General features: G+C 34.6%; 1 pseudogene; it reads left to right on the forward strand.

The window, feature by feature from the left end:
• The window catches only part of LOC149532249 (putative E3 ubiquitin-protein ligase ARI1 pseudogene), a 114,496-nt pseudogene extending 90,749 nt beyond the window's left edge, over positions 1-23,747 (forward strand).
• Positions 23,748-24,256: the final 509 nt, after the last annotated feature.

The following is a 24,256-nucleotide window of genomic DNA, read 5'->3' on the forward strand; positions in this document are numbered from 1 at the left end:
ATTATTTCCAACAATTGGTATCAGAGCATTGTGGTTCTTAGGATAAAGTTTAACAACTTGAGAAAAGATTAAGGACAATGGAGATATTCAGACTTGACAAATCTATTGAGAATGAAAAGCTAGATCTAGAAATGGGCATGACTCAACTCAAAGAAGAAAAAGAGCATCTTTCTCAATCTCTGAAAAGAAGAAAGGAACTTGCAAGACAAATGAATGATCATCAGTATATTGAAGAAAGGATTGAAGACCTTTTACCATCAAGCAGTGCAAATGAAGCTAATGAAGCAATCAAGGAACTCCTAGCAAAGAATGGTTCTCTGTAGGAAGAAGTAAGAAAGCTCAAAAGAGAACAAGAAATCCAATTCATCAAGTTATGTGAAGTTTTGGAACAGAGAAACAAGGCAAATGAAGACTTAGAGGTAAGAAATAATCTATCCCTTCAGCATGAAGATCTTATAGGACAACTATCTAATGCAAATGAAGAAATCATGATTCTAAGATCTGAGAATGAAAGTTTGAGAAATGATTTAATCACTGAAAGACAAATCAATGCAAGTTTGCAAAGTGATCTGAGATCTGAAAGACAAAACAATGGAAGTTTGAAAAATGAAATAAATGTTGAAAAACAAGTCAATGAAAGGATGATAAAATCTCAAGCAGATATGGATCAATTGAATTTGCAAAATGAGCAGAATCTTCATAGACAAAAAGGTAAAGCAGGCCTTGGATACAATGAAGAAGGTGAATCTTTAAAATAGGGTACTCAAAAGAATCAAAAACCTACTTGCAATCACTATGAAAAGTTAGGTCATACATCTAACAGATGTTGGAGCAATGGTAAAGAAAATTCAATGGTAAATGCTATAATTGCAATCAACATGGTCACAAAGCAAATGAATGCAAGGAAAAACCAAAGTTTGAGGGCAAATGTCACAAATGCAAGAAACAAGGTCACAAGGCATCTGAATGTAGATCAAAATCATTCAATCTAGCAGAATAGGTTATCAAAGCATTATTTGGTTGGGACTACAATACTTGGTGTAGATGTCACTATTGTGGAGAATATGGACACATTGGAATAAACTGTGCAAGGCATCACCTAAGGAAGAAAGATACTACTATAAGATGTTATACATGTACAAAACTTGGTCATATATCCAAGAATTGCATAAATATAGGAAAAATTGAAGATAAAAAGAAAGCTAGAGCTGACAACATTCAAAAGTAGATGAGACAACAGTGGATTCCAAAATCTACCAAGCTAGAAAATTCAAATAATGACTATGTCACTCAAGAAGTGGGTGAATCCACCATTTCTAATTAGACTCATCAAGAAGGACCAGGGACTACATCTTCAAGCAATATCCTAATCAGTTCCAAAATAAAGAAGTGCAAATGAAAAATTAGTATTTCAGATACAAGACATATTTCACTGTGATGCATTTACCGAGCAAGGTTGATTTCAGACTTAACCGAGCTAGGTCGGTAATGTGAAAATTTTTAGTTTGTTTACCGAGTTGCAAGGTTTACCGAGTAAGTTGTTGGCTATCTGATAAACCCTAGGTCATCTCAGCTACCTTCATACCCAAAAATTAATGGTAGATTTTTCATCAAAAGGGCAGAGTTTGATCTCATTTTTCACCGCAAATTCAGAATTTACAGAGCAAATAGTTTCCAAGAGTGTGAAAGAGAGTTCAACCGATTTGAAGTGATTTTTCAGCAAAAATTTTGTCAAAAAAAATCATTCACTCACCAAGCAGCAATGGCATCCACAAGCACCACCAGCAGCAAGGCAAAAAGAGGCTTTGAAATGCTTGTAAAAGGAGCAGAATGGAAAGCACCCAGTTTCAAGATCGTTCTCGCCATAGCTGAATCGCTCGACCCTCATGGAGCTCAATCAAAAATTCCACCAAAAGTACTACTTATAAATGACATTCATACTCATTTTAAATGTACTGTTCCAGAAATAGGGACACTAGACATGGATAATGCCCTAGTCGAGTTGTGTGTGAATGGAACCCTAAAACTCGAGCACAAACATCTGGAAACCAAAGGTTTGACCCATATCTTGCATCTGCCAAGGAACTTCCAAATGAAATGGATAAGATACATTTTAAGCTATGTGCATAATGGTCAGTTGTGGTTAGAGAAACTCGTCTTGATAACGAAGAAGATGATTCATAAGATCATGGGTTTGCCAATGTTAAGTAAATCAAAACCCACCAAAACCCTAAGTCGGGATGAACTTCAGAGGTTAACCCTAGCCAAATGGGATGGCAGAGGAGTAAAACCTAACAATCTATCTAATGTAGAGTTGAGATTCAGACTCTATTTAATTGCATATAAGATGTATAGTTCCAGCAAATTGAACAGTGTGCCCTGTGAGGCTATAGATTTAGCCTATAAGGTTGTCAAGAAGAACATGGAGTTTGACCTAGCAGATGTGCTGCTCAAACAACTTAATAAAAACATGGATAGTATAAGGACCTCAAAAACCAACTCTTGTAAATTTGGTTCCTTGTTGGTTTGTTTATTTTTCTATGTACAAAATTTTTTCCCTTCAAAAGGTACAGTAGTATGGAGGAAAGACATTCCAGTTTTGTATCAAATAAATGAATTTGTAGCAGAAATGGGTGAAAGTTTTGATAGTATTATGGACAATTATTTTGAAGACTTCAAGGAGAGGATGAATAAAAGGTTCAGAATTCCTCCTAAGCTTGTTGAGGATTACAGAGATGATGTATGTTTCATGGTGGACTGTGACAAGGTGTACATCCAGGCAGTCAGACTCTGAGTTGCATGGGTAAAACCTCTTCCTTATGAGGTAAATATTGATGAAACCAGAGACACCATAGAGGCACTGGTAAATGAGCCAGTAGACCCAAGGTAACCAATTTTTGGAACCTATGAAGAAGCTAAGGCCAGAATTGAGCTTGAAATCAAGCTACCATAGGCCATAAGCAAGGGCAAGAGGAAAATAGAAAAATTGAAAACCTCTATCGGTCCTCTTATGCTCACCGATAGAAAAGGTGAAGATGAAGAAGGTGAAGAAGAAGAAGGAGGAGAAGAAGAAGAAGGTGAAGAAGAAGGAGAAAAATAATCTGCAGAGGAACAACCAAAGAAGAAAGGTAAGGTAATCATTACCAAACCCAAAAAGAAGCCTACTGCAGTATTCACCAGAAGAACTAGGAAAGGTAAGCAGGAACCTATACTAGTTAGGCCTGCACCCACATTTGAGCAAAGGCTCAAACAGTTGGAGGAAGGAGCTAGCATCACAAATTTCAAAGCATTGAAATTTGAAACTAGAACTGATGCGAAGAAAATGCAAATTGAGGAACTGGTACTCAGCAAGATGGGTAAATGGAAATACTCCCCAGACTAGATTGCCACTCAAATCTCAAAAGAACTACTGGAGAGATTGCAACCAAGATGGGAGTTAGCCACCCAAATGGTATAAGATATTTATGAGAAATCTCTAAGGAATCTTCGACCAAGTCTCACTGGAGCAGAAGTAAAAACTGAAATGAAAAACCATGAAGGTAAAATGATGATCAGATTCCACACTTGTTTGATTTTGATCAAAGACATTGAACATGTTGTAAATGATGCTACAAACATGTGGAAAAACATCTATCATCTACATAAGCCCAGTGTAGACCTAGTAGAAATCAAAGATGATGACAGGGACAATGATGATGAGCTTGTTAGCACTCCATCCGTCACAGTCTCACTAGGAGAGTTGCATGCACTGATGAAAGATAAAGAGGAAGAAGACAAGGAAGAAGAAGTTGAAGAGGCAGATAAGGAGGAAGACGATCCGGTGAAAATTGCAGCAGCAGTTATTGCATCACTTCCTCACTCTCCACCTAAAACTATAGCATCATCAAGGTTGGAGTCAGTTTTAGCAGGTTTGGTCACATCTACATTAGGTATATCATCAGCACCTGCCACATCTCAGCTCTAGGTATCATCAATGGAAGAGTCTACCACTTCATCTACTGAGATGCATTCCTTTTCTTTAGTTACCAAGAAAGCCTTCTCAGTTCCATCATCACCAACTAGAATAACAGTAAGTTCCACAATTTTGTCAATTCCAATTTGTTCTACAATTTTGTCAGCAATATCTGTATCTACTTCAAACCCAGTTAGCTTAGATATTGCATCACCGAGTGTATCACCATTTGCGGCAAGTACTTCAATTTTTGACCCGGCATATACTCCTATTGGCACTCCACCCTCAAGTATCCCAATTTTCACTACTAGTCCTTCCATCTCTACCATTGTGTCTATTCCCAAGTTCAAACCAGTCATCATAGAAGTCAAACAAAAGCAACCATTAAGACTTATGATCACTGGAAAGGAAATTCCTAAAAACATTGACCTAGACACTGAGATAGTAATTCCAAAGATTGACTATGAAAATGCTACCATTGAAGAAATGAGGTATGCTAGTCAACTAATTGAGATAAAGGCTACGCAGAAGCAGCTAAGGTCTGAAAGGGATAAGGAATATAAAATAATTTAGGATGCCTGAAATATAATTACAGAGGCTATAGGTGTTGATTTAGATTCTACTCAACACATTTTGATCCAGTTAGAAGAGGCAGTCAATAAATTCAATGAGGATACCTTCGATCAAGAAAAATTGATGGAGAAGGGAAAGAAGAAATTTGATCATAAGGTGCTTGAGCACATTGCTCAGCACATAGCAATAAAACAGGTTGAATTAACCTCAGTTTTGGCCAACATTGAAAATTATTTTAATAATGTAACATCTCTTTTTGCTAAGCTTTGTGATGTTATCGAGTATACCAAGGAAATAAGAGAACAATTGAATAAGATAGATGAGGATTCGAAGGCGAGCGCACAAAACCTGAAGCTTGACCCCAATTCAACCTCATCTCATCACCTTAGAATCAAATTTTTGTTAGAAAAATAAGTAGAATTGCTAAGAGAAGAGTCAAGGATCCGATCTACATTGCTAGATATTCAGAATATGATCCTTCCTATCATGGACACAATGCAAAAGCACATTGCCCATTCAAAAACATTGATCCATGACAACAATTTCTCCGTTGCAGATCATGTGATTGAACTTTCTGCAGAAGTTCAGATAGCTCTATCCACATGCAAAATCCTACAAGAGAATTGGGATAAGACTCTATAACTAATTCTTCAGGTACATTTAGATTTTATCTCACATTTTGATGTTTCCATGTAAATACATTCTTTTTATTCTTTGGAATTATTGTCAAAAAGGGGGAGAAAGAAAGATACTCAGAAAGAGTTATTGGTGAGATAAATGTACAAAACGGATAAAAGTGAGATACTGTTAATAAAATTCATATAGCTCATGTAAATACCTTGTTTATATTGTATGGGGGAGTCATATGTAAGGAAACCATGTATATTCCGTAGAATCAGGTGTCAGTATGTCAGACTTTGTATAGAAGTTTTGGCTCATAAGTGTTTTTGTCACTAATGGTAAAGGGGGAGATTGTTGGAATTATGATATATTTGTCATTAGTCACAAACACTTATTCGATTCTAAATGCTTACCAAGCTCATCACCTAGTCTACAGTTCACACCGAGCATTCAACGGTTACCTTGTAAAATTGGCAGGTAAACAGTTGATACCGAGCAATTAGTGATTACTGAGTAGAACAATTGATATCGAGTAGTTAGTGGTTATCGAGCAGAATAGTGTTCTCCAAGAAGTTAGTGGTTACTGAGCAGAATAGTGTTCTCTAAGCAGTTAATGGTTACCGAGCAGAACAGTGTTCTCCAAGCAGTTAGTGATTACCGAGCTTCGCAGTATTTACCAAGCAGACAGTGCTCACTGAGTCATCAAAGATCTCAGTCTTTACTGAGTAAAAAAGGTAAATGAAGGAATTAGTGTTTACCAAGTAAACAAGAGAATCAGTATTTACCAAGTAAAGAAGGTTATCAATGGGTTTAGTTTCTATCGAGTGACACAACATTCACCGAGTCACCAATGGTTACCGAGTTTTGAGCTACTCAAAATGATTAGTATGGACCATGCCTCTACTCTTACCGAGTGCATGATGATGCAGAGTATTGAAGTGGATGCCGAGTAGCAGAAAGTCACTGAGTCAGTTTGTGGAACCCAAGTTTTCTACCACCTGGCCGACTCAGTAATGTTTGTTCACTTGTGTTTTGGCCAACCTTGCTAGTGTAAATATTGGAATGGTATATATCATTTAAAATAATGAGATGCTAATAGGAATCATCGTTGGTTGCAGTGTGTTGCAATATTTTGAGAAGAGGGAAAGCGAATCACTAGCAGAACAGAGGAATTCAGCAAGGTCAACATTGATGCAGAAAAGATATATTTGTCACATCAGGTGATCAGAGCACAAGGATCTTATCAGCAATAAGTTGCAATCAAATTCACTGCTTCATCCTAATAGGTGAATCAGTTTTCTAAATCCTTTAACCAAGTAGACTTAACAGTCTTTTGTAAATCTCCTAACAGAGTGCATACTTCATTTTATGTTTGTAAATCCTTTAACAAGGTGGATCTAGCAATCCTATTTTCTCCTAACAGGGCAAATCATCAGAAGTGATCATTGTAAGCCTTAACCGGCCAACTTTATATTGCAGTATTGAAGTTTTGTGGGTATCATCCCCACCTCGGTTTTGCTTTCTAATTGGAAGGTTTCTGGGTCACCAAAATCTGTGTGTTCATGTGTTATAGATGTTTATATTTTCATGCATACAGTAGATTAGATGAATGACTAGTAAAAATATTATTATGCAGAAATTGAATTAAAGTTTTAGAGTTACTGATTCACCCCTCCCCTCTCAGTAACCTTGTTAGTATTGATTATTTCCAACAATGTCATCTTTAGATAATATTGGAATGAAATGATTGTTCAAATTCCAAACTCTTTATCTTTTTCTTAACAAACATTTCAAAATGATCTCTCCCTTTGTTTCTATCCCATAACATGTCTGTCTCTAGCTCTCTCCCTTGTTCATTCTCTCTTACCCTCCTTATCTTATTACCCATCTCTCTATTTCTTCCACCCTCCTTCAAAACGAACCATATGAATTTAGTTTTAAATACCATACTTGTTAATTTTTGTTGATGAAATAGGATCAATTAATCTATTTTGTAACTTGTAATAACACTTTTGGATATTTTTGTGTTTTTCAAGTTACTGTACGAATGAATATATATGTGATATAAAGAGGCATGCCTCTTGAAGAGACATCTCTCTTTAATATATTAACTTATATTAGTTATAGTTATAACACAATTAATATATTCTCAATATATTATAATGATTATATATATATATCACTCTTAATTAAAGTTAATTATTCCATATATAATATTTTTCATATATTATTCCATAGTTTCTATTTGGATCTTCTCTTGAGCATGTTGTACTCATATTGTAAACTAAGTATATATGAATTTTGGTAATTTACTATGAATATATTCTTTCTTATATTCTATGTCAAAAATTGTAACTGTCAATATTAGTGCCTACCTATTATATAGGTAGGGAACTAATGTTTTTAGTAGACTATTCATAATTAGTTTTCCTAATAAAAAATTGTAAATTTCTATGTCCTAGGATTTCCATGGCATACCCTAGCAATGGTAGTTACATAGTAAGGGCAATGTTTGGCCATTTCAGGGATTTTTGATGGGATGGTGGAAATGGATCAGCTGCATCATCAACACCATTGTTTACCTTGCACTCTATGTCACCTATGTCAACATCATCCTCAAAGGGCAAAAAAGAGGGCTAAATTAGTTTGATTTAGTTACACACAAAGTTGGTATACAGAGAGGGCCACACATGCATCTGCATCCAAGATGGACAAAAGTCTCTCCTAGGGTTCTATCTTTAATCAGACTCTTTACTTTTAGGGTTGCAGAGTTGTCCAGTTGTCAGTCTGCTTGATTGTTCAAGCATTTCATTTGGAGTTTTGGGATTATTTGGGGTGGGAGGATCCCTCTAGTCAAGTGTTGTAGTCGGACAACATTTAGATGCTATGAGTCTATGGGTTCCAATTTCAACCCTTTATATTTTCAAGATGAAACAAATGAAAACTCTTCATCATGGTCAACCTAGGAACGTACAATATTATGATCATTCATGTAGTCAAAACTCTCGTATCATCTTTTGTTTAGAAGCTAACCTTTACAATATTACAATCATCAATTATATCTCAAACATGGTAACACATGACAACACCTTTCGCATGGGGTTGTTGGACCATCAATATGCTTTTACAATGCTACTAACATAGTCAATTGACCTTACAATTTTATTATCATAGTTTTATTGCCAATATTTTAATTTTTATATATTATTTTTCTTATTTTTGCAAAATTGTCCTTATTAATGCTGGCTATATCGTTGGTCATGAGATCCTTATTTGGGGTATGTTATCGCTACTATCTTGAAATTATTGCTTTTATTGAAAGCCAAATTTATTTATGCTTGTTTTGATATATGATTTGCCCTAGTGTTTTGAGTGTGAGGTGTCTCTCTTTGTCCCCAAATGCATGACTAAATTTATAGCCCTTACACATACTAAGAGTTTTTCTTCCATGGTTGTACCACAATCATGAGCTGAGGGGAAGTTATTTGCACCCAAAACTTAAACAAAATGTTTCATCATTGGATGTCTTGTCTCTTGTGGTAATTCTAATGTTTTTGTCTACTTCTATTTTTTATATCATGGTTGATAGAATGATGCTGATATAGACATCCCTTTTTATTAGGTATCATATGGTGTCATGAGTTTCTATTTGGATCTTGAGCATGTTGTACTCATATTGGAAACTAGGTATATATGAGTTTTGGTGATTTACTATAAATATATTCTTTCTTATATTCTATGTCAAAAATTGTAACTTTCAATTTTAGTCCCTGCCTATTATATAGGTAGGGAACTAATGTTTTCAGTGGACTATTCATAATTAGTTTTCATAATAAAAAATTGTAAAGTTCTATGTCCTAGGATTTCCATGGCATACCCTGGCAATGACAGTTACATAGTAAGGGCAATGTTTAGCCATTTTGGGGATTTCTGATGGGATGGTGGAAATGGATCAGCCGCATCATCAACACCATTGTTTACCTTTCCCTTTGCATTAGTTATGTCAACATCATCTTCAAAGGGTAGAAAAGAGGGCTAAATTAGTTTGATTTAGATACCCACAAAGGAGGGATATAGAGAGGGCCACACCCGCATCTGCATCCAAGATGGGCAAAAGTTTCTCCTAGGGTTTTGTCATTAATCAAACTCTTTACTTTTAGGGTTGCAGAGTTGTCCAGTTGCCGATCTGCTTGATTTTTTAGGCATTTCATGTGGAGTTTTGGGATTATCTGGGGTGGGAGGATCCCTCTAGTCAAGTGCTACAATTGGACAACATTTAGATGTTGTGATTCTATGGGTTCCAATGTCAATTAAGTTCTCTCTTTTGTTCTATCTGCACCTTGACTTAAAAAAATTGACATATTTTGCATATTCATTTAGAAGAGATGGTACAAAAATAGTATTGGAATCGCATAGTGATTTTTCTCCTCAACTAGATAAATGACCATACAACACTTCAGGATAGCCTTTTTTCTACACAAATATTGCAAAGGGTAGGCGAAGGTTCCATTTCTACTTTCCTCCTTCATGGAAGGTCTCATAAGGGCAAGGAATCAAACCCTAAAGAGGCATAAAAATATTGATTTTAGACTTTTGGTTTTGAAAATCTTGCTGAATATTTTCATATTCATTGTGATTGGAAATTGTGATCTATATAATTTCCAGTCTATGAAATGATCTCAGTACTAGGACAGACAATTTTCCTACATATTACTTGTCTATGCAAAGTCTTCAACTTTTATGTTTGTAGAATGAGTTTATAATATGTATGTTGTGCTTTGGAGCACAAAATCAAAGAAAAAGATGAAGTCCCAATCTATAGTCCATATGTACTAGCGTGTGATGAAGGATGCTCCCCTCAATACTATAAACACAACATAAACAAAGAAACAACAACAATTGAGAGAACAAAATAGGGGTTTCTTATTATCACCACAAAGGTGAAATTATAGAATTCACAATTACAATATTCTAACCCACATTGGGCACCTTCAATACAAAAATCAGCTAGACAAAAACTCTAAACTATCACCCAGAGCTACCCTAAATTGTCTTGAACAATTCTACAGGCCTTTCTTAAATAGGCAATTTTATGTCACCTGAGAAGGTTATCGAAATTGACCATCGAGGTTGACAAACCCCAAATTACATTTATTACATTAGAGTCAGCTCAAAGAATTGCAAATTTTAGTTTATAACCATGAGTAAGGTAACCTAACTTTTGGAGACCATAACTTACAAACTGTAGCTCCAATTGACTATTATAAACACTTTTTGAAAAGTGAAAATCTTGAGCTACAACCTCTAAGATGTGAAGCACCATTAAGATGAGGTCTGACCCCATTCCAAAGCCTCTAAAGCCTTCAAAACTAAGTTCAATGATTTTTCTACAAAATTTTCCATCGAAAATCTACAATAACTTCTCTGATATGGTAGCTGGAGCCACAAGCTTTTTTTGGTAGGCTTAAAATTTTGAAATGAACCTCCTTGTAGAAAATTAGAATATTTTGAGCTTGTATCAAAAACTTGCTAAAAATAGCAAGTTCCCAAAAATAGTAACCCCTCTATCTACTAGACCAGATTAAATTAGAAAAGCCTAAAACTAAATAGATACAAGCTAAAAGTAAAAATATTTTTGGGTGATGCAAGATTACCCTCACACCTAGGATGCTCCTACATCAGATACTCAAGGTAATTTGAGAAGTGACTCCATCACATCTCAGATGTTTAGAGGAAAATAAAAGTGGTCAACCTCATCCCTTGCTAGCCATGATGAATCTTTGACTGGTCATGCTTTCCATTTGAATAGATACTCTTCATAGGTTTTGTTCCTTGTACTTCTACTAGCATGACTCTCTAATATCTCCTCAATCTGCTTTGTATCTAAAGTAGCTGTCAGAATACTCCATTATTCCTCTACAACTAAATCTTCACCACCTCCTTCATAAAACTCTATCAAATCTGAAATGTTAAATACTAGTGAAATATTTAGTTCAACAATAAACTCTACTTCATAGGCATTTCCAGAATCATGCCTTTTCACTATCTTGCATGGTCCAAACTTCTTCATTTTGAGCTTATTATATGTACCCACTGGAAAATGCTCATTCCTCAAATGAACCATGACTTTATCCATCTAAAATTACTTATACCTCCTTTTCAAATCAGCCTTAGCTTTTTACTATGTATTCATATTTATAATATACTTCCTCACCTCTTCATGGATGTTCTTCAAATGTTCAACAAATTCTTCTACTTCAGCACTACTTATCTCTCCTTTATCCAACTGTCACAATTCAAAAGCATTTCTAGGACTACTACCATATACAATCTAGAATGGTGATTTACTAGTATTCTTGTTGAGAAAATTATTATATGCAAATTCTACTTGTGGTAAAATCATATCCCATCCTTATGGCTTGTCTCTAACCAAACATCTCAGCAAATTTCCCAAACTCTAGTTCATAACTTCTATATGTCCATCAGTTTATGGATGATGTGATGAACTAAACTTTAAATCTATCTTCAATTTCTTCCACAATGTATGTCAGAAATAACCAACAAATTTGGTATCTCAATCTAAAACTATACTCTTTGGCAGACCATGTAGTCTCAACACTTCTTTGAAAAACAACTCCACCACATGAACAACATCACTAGTTTTATTGCAAGGAATAAATTGTGCCACCTTTGAAAACCTGTCAACCACCAAAAAAATTGAGTCATGCCCAGGTTGTGTCCTTGGTAATCCAAGAACAAAATCCATGCTAACATCCTCCAATGACTTCTCTAATTTATGACAAAGAAAATGGGTCTAAGTGAAAACACAATAAATTGTAATGTTTTTTTTTTTTTTTTTGCTCATCTCTAGATATATTTTAGTATTCCTAATGTGGAACAATTTCACATAAGGGTTTGGAAAGAAATGTTAAGGATTAAAAGTTATGAACAATGTAATCAGACATAGAAATTTGATTTTGTAAATGAAAATGTTGTCTTAGTTGCCTAAATGTTAGGTTCGTTGTTGAAATATTTGAGATGTTCTTGGTTCCTTGAGGATGTACTAGCTTATTATGAATCCCTTAAGTTGAACTAAGATTCCTTAAAGGTAAATACAAAGGACTTTGCATCATGCACAAATACCACTGAAGTTCCTAATGAATTTTCTCTAAAATTAAGCTAACCCATGGAAGCTTCTTACCTCTATTGCTCTAGTAGGTGGTGGCCAATTTAAGATAGCTACAACTTTGTCTGGTCCATCTTCAAAGATCCCTTGGATACCACAAATCCCAAGTATCCAAGTTCTTTCTTAAAAAACTCACCTTCTTCCAAATTGGTTGCCAACTTCTCTTCATACAACTTCCTTAGCACCATCTCCACATGCTCAAGATGTTCTTCTCTTGTCTTATGAAGATGGGTATATCATCAAGATATACTGCTAACCCTCATTTTTGTTATGACTAATTTATAAAAATTTATTTTGAAAATATTTTGAATTATGTTGAGCATTTAGGGATAGTTCTATCCTATTTTCATCCACTAGTGATAACCCTAATTTTGATAAATTTTATCCATGCCTAGCACTTAGGGTTTCCCTATGTTTTCAAAAAAATGTTTTACCTTATCAAACCCTTGTTTTTTATCCCGCGCTCTTTGTAAACTTTTAAATTTTCAAAATCTTCAAAGTTTAGTGTTTTTGTTTTAACTTCTTATGTGTGGATGAGATTTCATGAGAATTTAAGTGTATGACCAAGTGACTAAGTTTAGTCGTAATGTCAAGGCTCTTCATCAAAATGCAACATCAAATGACACAACCCAATGAAGCAACTATTTTCCTTTGGTTGCAAGGTCATAATAGTGAAGCACTTAAGCTCTTCTTAAGCTGTGACTAAGAGAAGCACTTAGTGAAGTGCTTTAGTCATGTGGTCGCTTAAATAAAATGTTATGTTAAATTTTGGCAGTGAATGGGTGAATGGTTATGTCATTTGGTTGGGCACTTAGATGATAAAGTTTTTAGGTTAGCCATGACTATGTGAAAATGGTTGGAAGCCTACAAAGAGTCTTCAGTTGCATGATCACATGCAGTTAAGGTTGACCTTGGGTTTGTGTTGCAAAGTAGCAAAATGCAGTTGATCGCATGTTCGTAGGATTTAATGAGTAATCATGGGTTAGGGTTGTGAGGATGCGACGATCTGCCATATGGAATGATGGGCCCGGGATATAGAGAAGAGTTAGACCAGTAAATGGGTTGATATGTGGCATGCTCCAAGGGGAAAAATGAAGAGCTTTGAAAAATCAAAAGGCAGGTGGGGCCATTTTTCAAAGGAATGTCGATCAATAAAAGTAGATAATACTCATCTAATATCTTTTTAATCAAAGGAAGTTATGAAGTTAAAGATTTTTGTTCGTGTGGTCATATAGTAAGGTTAAGTATTTAGTTCTTTGACCATGACCAAGAAAAAAGGTTAAGGAGATGTTAAATCACACAATCGTGATGTTAGCTAAGTAGTCAAAGAAGTAAGTTGTGACCCAATGATAGTTGTTATAAAGTGTATAAGATGCTTGTTCTCTCAGTCATGTTGTCAGAAAGAATGAGGGTTTGTGACCTGATGAAATAGTTAGCATAAAGGGATGGATAGTTTTTTCACCCAATCATGATGTCAGAGATAAAGTTTGAAGCATAAGCTATGAAGCGGTGACCAAGTTAAAAGTCAATAAGGAACCCCTCACTCGCACAGTCACAAGGAATATTTGTTATTAGTTAAGACAAGGCATGATCCTGCAAGGTCTTAAATAGTTAATGAGAAAATAAGTAGTAGCAAGGTCACAAGAGCAAAGGCCTAAAACACATAGCGGTGTGTGAAGCCACAACTTCATGATGTAAGGACATTTGCATGGTCGCTAATGTTAAGTGTAAATGTTAATGAGATGCAGCGACCATGCAATTGAGATTATAAGGGGTCTAATCCTATGGGCATTTAATCACAAGTTTAGTGGATAAAAACAAAAGATACACCCCAAAGTGTAAGAAAGAACATAATGTTGTGGTTTTCTGGTCATAGGTGTTTAAGTGGTAATACATAAAATGGTAGTGGAATGACGAACAAGGGAAGTCACCAGGTCATGAGGATGAAATGTTAAGTAAGAAATGACTATTCTAAGACTCATAATTATTTAAAAGTTATGCCTTGTCAAAAGTGCATAAAAAAATTGAAAGGTTGGCTGTACATGTTGTTTCTTTGCACTTTTACAATTTTTGAGATTTATTACACACGTTGACATAAAGAGACATAAATTCTCCTATGCTACATTCTCTCCATCAATAAGTTGATATAATGGTATTTTGAGCTACAATATTTTTCATAGTTTAGAGATAAGAGCTTGAGCACCAATAATTTGTAGTGTTTGCAGAGATATTTAGTGTTCTTAGAGCCAATATTGACAGATATTGTTCTAAAGTTTTAATTTGAAGAAGTCATCGCACAGGAAGAAGGAAAAATGATAGCTCAAATTGATGTAGAAGAATCTTCATAGGCCACAAAGTAGGAAAACCCTAAGCTGGCAACTCTTTATGCAGAAGAGTGGGTGTATTTCCTTCTAGGGTCTACCCATGTTCAAAATTTAAATTCCCACATCTTCAAGGATGTATATTCCTTCTGTAGAGATGTCATTGTGCCTAAGACTAACGAGAATGAGCTATTTTGGTATTTCTATTAGATAAGGTTTGAGAAGTCACCAATCTGTAATGCGTGGATTAGAAACATGGAAGAGTTGATAATGCCAGAGGTGATTTTGGATGTTGATCTAATGAATGCATTGATCAAATCCTACAATCCAATAACCAAAGGTTTCCATAGAAAGGATATGAGTATCCTTTGCAAACTGGACAGGGAGACTTTTTTTGAGGTTTTTGACCTTCGAGGACCTCTCATGAAGAAAATTGAGAGAGAGAAAATGAATGAGACATTCAAGAATTCCAAGAATTTCTTCCCTAGGACTATCATGAATAGGCACATTCCCAAATCAAGGAAGGATAAGGGTGAATTTCCCAAGAAGGTAGGATAGCTTATGCCACTGGAGTTCTTTTGCAAGTATTTCAAGAATACCATCTTCAGGATTGATAAGGTGGTAGGAGCTGATGGAACCATGAATTCCCCAAGCTACATATATATCCTAGCATTGGATATCTAGGATCCAAATCATAATGTTTATTATGATTTTGTGGAAAAAATCATCAAAAGGATGCATGAGGAAATTGTGGTAGCTTTGAAGGGAGAAATGGGAAACTTCAAGTTTTTTCACTATTCATTGTTGATGTATATTATTCTCTTTAAGAATATAGGGCATATTAGTCCAAAATTCATTGAGGCCATTGAGTAGAATGGAGAAACGCTACCTATGTAGTTGTGGACTCACTTCTGGAAAAGGTTTTATTCCTATGCTAGTAATGTTGCTTTCTATAATGATTTTGTCTTTCCTATCACAAATATGTTAATGGATGTAAATGAAAGAGTGCCTAAGGGAGTGAGGATGTTATAAGACCATCTGCTTGGCCAAATGGGGATAGGGTACTTAGCCATGATTGAGCTAGTTTGTTTTTATTTGAGAAATTTTCAATTATTAGGGTTTTTGGTTGGCCACAACCTCCCCATGTATTACCTAGATATATCCCTAAGAGGTTAGGCCAGTTAGAATTTTTCTAGCAATTTCTAATGATGAACAAAGAATACTTAGGACCTGCTATTAAGAAGGGCTCCTTTGTAGCTAGAAACACAAAGATAGATGACATTTTGATAGGGAAGGATGCTATAAAGGAGATATATCAGTTTATGCTTGAATTTGAACATTCATCTTCCCCAACTAGAACCTATGATCCAAATGATTTGGTGAGGCATGCCCTTGATCAAATGAGGAAGTATACTCTTCCTCGCAACAAGCCAAATTGGGAAGAGGATTCCATCATGAACTGCTTGGAGATAGAGGTCTATAGAGATAGGAACTAGAAATGGTGTAGAATAATTAAGATAGAAGAATCCATGAGGGCAATAAACCCATCATTCAAGGGTTTTCACCATGATTCACTATATCTAGATAGGTATAATAGGTGCTTGGAAAATTTTGATGAAATAATAGCACAATTACCTTCTAAGATTAGAGACAGAGTAGAATCCCAATCACCTCAGCATACTCTTGAAGTGCATTGATAAAAAAAATCCAAGAGAGTACTAAATGATATGCATTCTAGAGTGTGTGGGGGCCATTATATGGAAAAGACTACTACCCACAAGGTAATGAGAGAATGATTTTGGTGGCCTAGCTTATTTAAGGATGCACAAGTCCTAGTTATAAAGTGTGATTCTTGTGAAAGATTTAAAGGAAAATTAATTTTTTCTAGGAATACTCCATTAAAATTAGTTGAAGTATAGGCACCCTTTCAGTAATGGGGGATGGATATCATAGGTGAAATCTTAACCAAGTCTAGTACTAGCTACTCATGGATATTATTAATAGTTTATTACTTTACAAAGTGGTTGGAGGCTATTCCTACAAGAAATGCTACAAGTAAAGTGGTGAATAAGTTTTTGCTAAATAATATAATTACAAGGTTTGGATGTTTTGAAAGAATTATAATTGATAATGCCATGTGCTTTAGATCAGAAGAATTTATTAAATTTTATGACAAGTATGGCATTACTGGGTCAACATCATCACCCTATCATCCATAAGGGAATGGACAACCTGAATCTACAAATAAGATCTTGTTAAAAGTCATGAAAAGGACATTGGATGATAACAAGAAAGCATGGGATTAAAAATTGCACTTTGCAATCTAGGCTAATAGAGTGACAATGAAGAAGGCAATAGGTGTATCACTTTTTGACCTTGTGTATGGAATCTAGGCTAGAATACCTCAGAACAACCTGATAGGTCTATATAACTACATTCAAATCTATGATGCAGATATCATTAATGATATGCAAGAGGGGATGGATGAATTGGCTAGGTTAATTGAGACAAGGAAAGAAGCCTCTACAAGAAACATAAAAATACAACTACAGATAAAGTATCTGCATGATAGGAAGGTAGTGGAGAGAAAGTTTGAACTAGATGATCTTGTCCTAATGTGAAATGCATAGATGGAGGATAAAGGAAAGCATGGAAAATTTGATCCTATCTAGCTTGGTCCTTATCTAGTTGATTCTAGTTGGGGTGTGGATTCATACTTCATCAAAGAGTTATCAAGAAGCTTTCTTGAATTGCCAGTTCATGGACAATTCTTGAAGAAATACTTTTGTTGAAGGTATTTATCTTTCATGAGCAGTAGTTAGGCTTTTATATCTTTGTATTTTTGTATTTCTTATACATATGTTGTTTTTGTATAAATGTGTATACCCCTATACAGTCTCAATAGGTTTCATGTGTGTGGTCTACTTCTACTAGAAATACTGCATTCTTGCATGGGTACAGATTATCCATCAAGGAGTTTATTGGCAAATCATAGAAGAACATTGATCATTTTTTGCTATAGGGGATAGGTATTAAAAAAAGAATATAAGTGAGTGAGTTTTGAAAGAGAATAACGATAACTAGTCATTTCCATCCCTAAGGTGTACCCGCCTTGGCCTTGCAGAGCCTAAAGTGTAGAGAATATTTATGATTCTATTGAAGTTGGTCCATAGCTAAGATTAGCCCTGCTGAGTATAGGTTTCAACTATTCCTTAGGCTTGGTCTCTGGCTTATGCATCCTAGTGTTAGGTTTAGAGCAACCTAATAGTTCCTTTCCAAGAAAGAACCCCAACATATACAACCACAAATTTCCCTATTTAGTCTTTCAACACTTCATTCATGAGTCTTATGAATGTCCTAGGAGCATTTGAAAGCCTAAATGTCATCACAAGCCATTTATACAAGCCATTTGTGGTCTTAAAAGATGTCTTGCACTCATCACCCTCCTTTATCCTTATCTAATGATAACTAATTTTGAGATCCAACTTTGTAAAAAATTGAGCCCCTTAAAGAAAATAAATCAAGTCTTTAATTATGGGTATGGGGAACCTATATCTTGTAGTGATTTTGTTTATGGCCCTTGAATCTATGCCAAGTCTCCATTTTCTACCCTTCTTAGATGCTAAAACTATGGACATTGCATAATAACCTAGGCAGGCTAAGGAAGACCGAGGTTTTCCTTTGGGATTTTAGATTTGAGTGGTGCTAGCCACACCAATAGGTGAATAAAGGGGTCAATTTATGCCTAAGTATGTGGGTGTTAGGTTTGACAAGCCCAAATAGATCAAAGTTGCTCATTAGTTGCATATTAGGCCAAACTAGGTGTTTTAGGACCTAGAAGGGTAGAATGGTCAAGTAGAGGTTTTGAAGTCATATTTAGGTTGTTTACATCCTATGTGAACATTATGCAAGGTTTTATGGCTTTTGGAGGAAGTTTGAGGGGTTAACTCATTAAGATGTTAAAGTTGCTCAATTGTTGTCAATGTTGTCAGTGACAACATTGACAACTTTTCTTGCATTTGTGTAACTTTGTCTAGAATAACTATCTCAAAAAGTTAGGAGTACTCATGGTAAGCCTATATGAGCCCATTCTCAACCTGTTCAAAGGGTTGGTGAAAATGGTATTTGCATTGTACAGACTGAGTTTCCATTAACAATTTAAAGCTTTTGTGTTGATTTGGCATGTAGATGGATTAGATTTGGAGCTTTTTGTTTTGGAGGTGTTAGTGTGGATAGATTTAAGATTGTATAAAACTTTAGTTTTTCATTTTGCAAGGTTTAGAGTGCTTGAAATAAATATCTTGTTTCCTACTAGTCTACTATTTTGAATCAGGTTGTTTGTACAAATGAAGTCATAGGGCCACTTCCTACCATAGAATATGTATGGATTTTTGGGATTTGGAACATGATTCAATGTACATTTTTATAGTGGAGATGGGGCCTTGAAATTTCGGGGAGGAATATTTGAGGTGATGTCCTAGGCAAGTCCTAGTAGCTTGGTTAGGGATCACAAAGTAGAACAAGTGGAATGAGAGTGATTGAATGTGTATGATACTTCAACCTAAGATTGGATTATGTTAGAAGGTGTTGTGGATTGTTATGTAGGGTTTTGAAACCCTATGTATTTCCCCTCTTCATTCAATTATGTGAGAAATTAAAACAAGGTGAGCTTTAAAAAAAAAAAAAAATTAAAAAATTATTTTGCATTGCATAATATTTAATTCGTTAAAGAATTAAATATTATCATGTTCAAATGAAAAATAATTAAATTATTGATTGAACCAACATTAATCTCTCACATAGTTAAATCTAAAAAAGAATTAATTATTTTTATGATATGAGGGTGAAAATAAGAGAAATACAAAGTTAAAGAATTAACATTATTGTAAAGTGCTAAATAATTATTGCACTTAATATTAAAAAATTAAAACATAAGGAGAAGAACAAAAGAAAAATGATAAAATGAAAATTGGTTTGGCAAGAAGTTGGGGGTAGTTGAACTTCTTTGGGAAAATTATTTAATGGGTGAAAAAGAATTATAACAGGTTCTTGTTCTTCTTGGTTTGGGAAAGGTTTGTACATTTTTCAAGAAAGGGGAAGGCATTTTCAGTTTGAGGATTTGTAATAGAGAAGGGAAGGAGAAATTGATTTTATTTTGTAAACTTGTTTATGATACCAGGATAAAATGATCCTATGGTTGTTTTGTTTACATATTTGGAATAAAGAGAAATTTAATTTTAGATCCTATGGTTTAAATTTGCATTTCTCTAGTTGGAAATGATCTTGTGGTTACTCCATCCATGTTCAGAATGTTATCTTGTTCATTTATCAAGGTTTCTTGTGTGTCATGGAATCCTGAGGTTTTATACACTGTACATGTAGTCAATATCAAATTCCCCTTTTGTTTCTATATAAGCGAGAAGATTGATTACATAGCCTCTATACTATGTATTTGATTTCCTTTCAAAATTATTTAAATTAAGGTTCACATTCATATCATGTTGATGAATGAAAGTTAGTGTTCCTTCTTTGCCTTCTGGTTAAAGGCATATCAAAAAATTATTTATTTTGAATTAAAAGGAGGGAGTTGTACCTCTATTTCAAAATTTAGAGAGAACTTGACAAGATAATTGCAAGTGACTCTATTTGTTGGTTTCAAAGTTTGTCTTTCTTTTTGGTTATTCGAGAGTCATTTGTGAAGGTATTTTTGAGAGGACAAACTTGTTTACTAACAATTTTTGGTGACTCTACTATAGACAGAAAGAAAGTTCCTTGAATATCTAAAGGTTACCTCCCTGAGGAGAGAGGTTGGTGACTCTAATTAATTGTAGTGAAGGAATTTTGGTGTTATGGCTTTGGTTGTAGCCCAACTGTGGGGGGCTCAGATTGGGCCATTTTATTTTTCTCAACACTCGGCCTTAGCTAAAAATTCAATAGAATGTATCTCAAATTTTTCTGACGATGCAAATCAAGACCTTGATGATCACATCAAAGCAACTACATTCACCTGTGAGATTCTTGGTGTGTAGGAAGAGAACATATTTGTAAGACAGGGAGTCTCATTGGGAGTGTTGCTGATTGGTTTTAGAATTTGCATAATGGTTGTATCACTTGCTAGAGTGATCTTGAGGTAAAGTTTCTTCAAAGATTTAAACCTATGATTGATGTTACCAAGTTATTGTTAAATTTGTTTCAAATTAAAAAGAAAGAGATTGAATCTATGAGGGATTTTGTAAATAGGTTCAATAGATGTGCTAGTAAAATTCCCCAAAATAGCCAACCAAATGAAAATAATCAACTGTGTATTTTTATTTCTGCTTTACAAACTGAAATCAAGTTTTTGTTAAAGCACCAAAGAGAGCAAACATTGCAAGATGCATAAAAGGAGGCTATTAGTTTAGATGATGGCATGTTTCTAGGTGGAATGAAGTGTAAAGAAATTATGTAGGTAGGAATTTATCTCTGTGAACAAAAAAATTATCTAAAAGAAAAGCCTAAACAGAAAAGGGTCATTATCAAAGCAGTGAAATCAAAACCTCCTATTTATCAAAGTCTAACAATTTTCAATAATGAAGATCTTCAAATACCTCCTATGATTGAAAGCACTTCCTATAGTGTAGCCGAAGCCTACCATCTACATGTTGATTATAATGATGAATATGCCTCATAGTTAATTGACTTAGTGACTAGCCTTGATATATCTCCTATTGAACAAAGCCTGGAGGGTGAAAGATCAAATGAAAACTTAGTAGGAGATTTTCAAAATTTAGAGTTTGATTCTTTTATATTTGGGACTTATAATGCTATTTCACCAGATGATGTTGTTCAGGAAGGTTTGAAAAATGAACACACACACAAGAAAAGATTGATGACAAATGCTCTTCTAAAAGTATGGTTGATCGCACAATGCAATGTCTATCAACATGCTTGAATGACTCTTCCTATAAGAATGAAGTTGATTATGAATTATTCCTATTTGATCTCTTGGAGACTAATGAAGTACTACTATAGCCCAAAGTACCAAATGATAGCCAAGAAGCAGGAAAAGATTCATGCATTTTTTAGCCGCTTACAGGTCTTTTCCCCTCTCTTCCTTTGGAATAATTGGTGCAACAAATTACAATAGAATAATCACATGGGCAATCCAAAAATCAAAGGACTCAAGATATGACAAATATTGTTCAAATTTTACCTACATTTGTGAAAGGAAATGTTGATATGAAAAATGTGGAAGAAAATCCTAAATCTATATTTATTTTCTCTCCTTTGCATTCATTTTCCATACATGAATTAAAAATCACATTGACCATGTTGCTCACTTGTGTGCAAAACATTCTTCCATTCTACCAAGAATTGATTTAGAAAGGTTCATAATTTTTCCAACCTGTAAATAACCACATTTAGTTTTTAGGGTTTTTCCCTCTCTATTATAAGTAACTGCCTTTTTTGCAATTTTTGGCTTGAGTTTGCTTTTATTTTTGTTTGGGTTGGTGTTTCCCTTCAATAACATTGTCTCAGTTTTGTTCCTTCCCCTTCCTAATGTCAATCCATATTCTAAATTTTTTTGTGTGATTAAAGCCATGTTGAATTGATTGCTAACATCCTATCCTCATCTAGTTTCAATGTACAAAGTTCCCAAATTCAAATTTTTACATTTCATTGCATTTCTAAGAGATATATGTATAAATATAATGAAAGTAAATTGAAAGGAGTGTGAAATTTGAAGCAATACATGAGCATTAGATTTTAGTTAGATATTTTGTAGTATGATGGGTGCATAGGCGTATGGATGTACAAGCTTTGGAGTTTCTCTTTTGCATTATATTATCAAAGGTTAGGGTTTTCAATTTTTTTTTTGGTGGGAAATCTATATGGTGGAGTTACTCTCTTTTTGAGTTGGTGAATATGTGGACTATATTTCCAAAGGCCTTGTTTGATATTCCACACTTATAATAGTTTGATAATCCTATCAAGACCAAATGTGTGGATAGATTATTTTATTGTTATGATAAATGAAGGAAAGAGTAAAAGTGTGAGATGCATGTCACACAAATACTAGGCTATCTATGATGAAGATGTTGTTAGATATCTTTCCAGTGCAAGAGATCTTGAATGGGCTGAATGATTTGAGCATTTCTTGTTAGAATCATATATTGAAGATAGTGGGAAGGTGAAATGGTGTCCTAGTATTCCAAACTATGGAAATACTTTACATGTTGAAAGAGATGTGCACATGGAAGTTGAATGTGCTTGCAGACAACAATTCTATTTTAATTGTTTGGGTCAAGCTCATTCTCCTTGTTCATGTATCATGTGGGGGCTTTGGGACAAAAAAATGTAAGGATGAGTTAGAAATAGTTAACTGGCTAACAGTTTACATGAAGCCTTACCCTAAGTGTCACAAGCCTATTGGAAAGAATGGTGGTTGCATTTTAGTGAGTTGCATTTAAGGCTAAGCTTTCTACTGGCTATGTGGTAGTGCAACTGGTCATGAGCATACTTAGACTACCATTGAAGGGCATATTTGTGGCCAATATAAGAAGAAAGGGAATAGTAGTCATAAAAGACAGAGCATGATTTGAAGAGATATATACATTACCATTCATGCTGGAAGGTACATATGGATTCTCTAAAACTTGAAGCAAAATAGAGGGAATTAATATAGACAACAATACTAGATTTAGAAAAGGTAGAATCTGGAATAAAAGATTATAGTTGGCTAACAAATGGACTGCAGAGGTTGTTTAGAGCAAGGCGTGCCCTTTCATAACCTTATGATTTTTTTTATTACATGTCTGGAGGTGATTTATTTAGGGATGAGATGACATATGATCAGAGGACATTGTGAAAAAATCTTTTTGAGGATCAACAACTACAATTAGAGAGTGCAGCAGAACACCTCTCTAAGTTTATTGAGGGTCCTTTCAATGAGCATGACCAAAACTATGTTTTAGAGATCCATATGCAAGTTATCAATTTGAGTGTTCTTAACAATACTTTGTGCAAAAAAATGCACATGTTGCTGAAGGAAAATGAGTGGTGGTGCCTTAAAAAAAAACAAATTATTAGAAAGGCTATGATTCAAAGATCATAATTTGCATTATCCTATTGATTTGAAAATTCATTGGGCAAAGCATGGTACACACAATTTTGTTACTATTAGGTGGTCAAAGTGGCCCATTTGCACTAGTTGTATACCCATAGATATTTTACCATTCAAACCAACAAGAAGCCTGGATCAAGGTATCAAGGTGTAAGATGGTTTTGGTCAAACACTGCCATTCGAGTTGTCATTGAGTGTAGTCCCAATGAAGACAAATGCAATTGAAATATCAAGCACTCAAACAACCATGACTAAGGGAACAAGTTATTAGCAAAGAAAATGGAGTTTGGGTAAATAGAAAAAGGAACCCTAGAATGTAGAGCCCGAATGTGGATTGCTTGACCAATTGCCAATTTTGTCATAAATGAATGAATTTTGTTAAACTTGAATAATTCTAGGGTTAGAAATCTATTTTTCCAAATTTTCATTTAAATATAGAATACATGTGCAAAAGTAGTTGATAAATTAACAAAAAAAAATTGCATAATGTTGTTCAAGAA

Source organism: Cupressus sempervirens, chromosome 10, assembly GCF_028749045.1.
Source record: "Cupressus sempervirens isolate cs-2001-9-10 chromosome 10, ASM2874904v1, whole genome shotgun sequence".
NCBI lineage: Eukaryota > Viridiplantae > Streptophyta > Pinopsida > Cupressales > Cupressaceae > Cupressus > Cupressus sempervirens.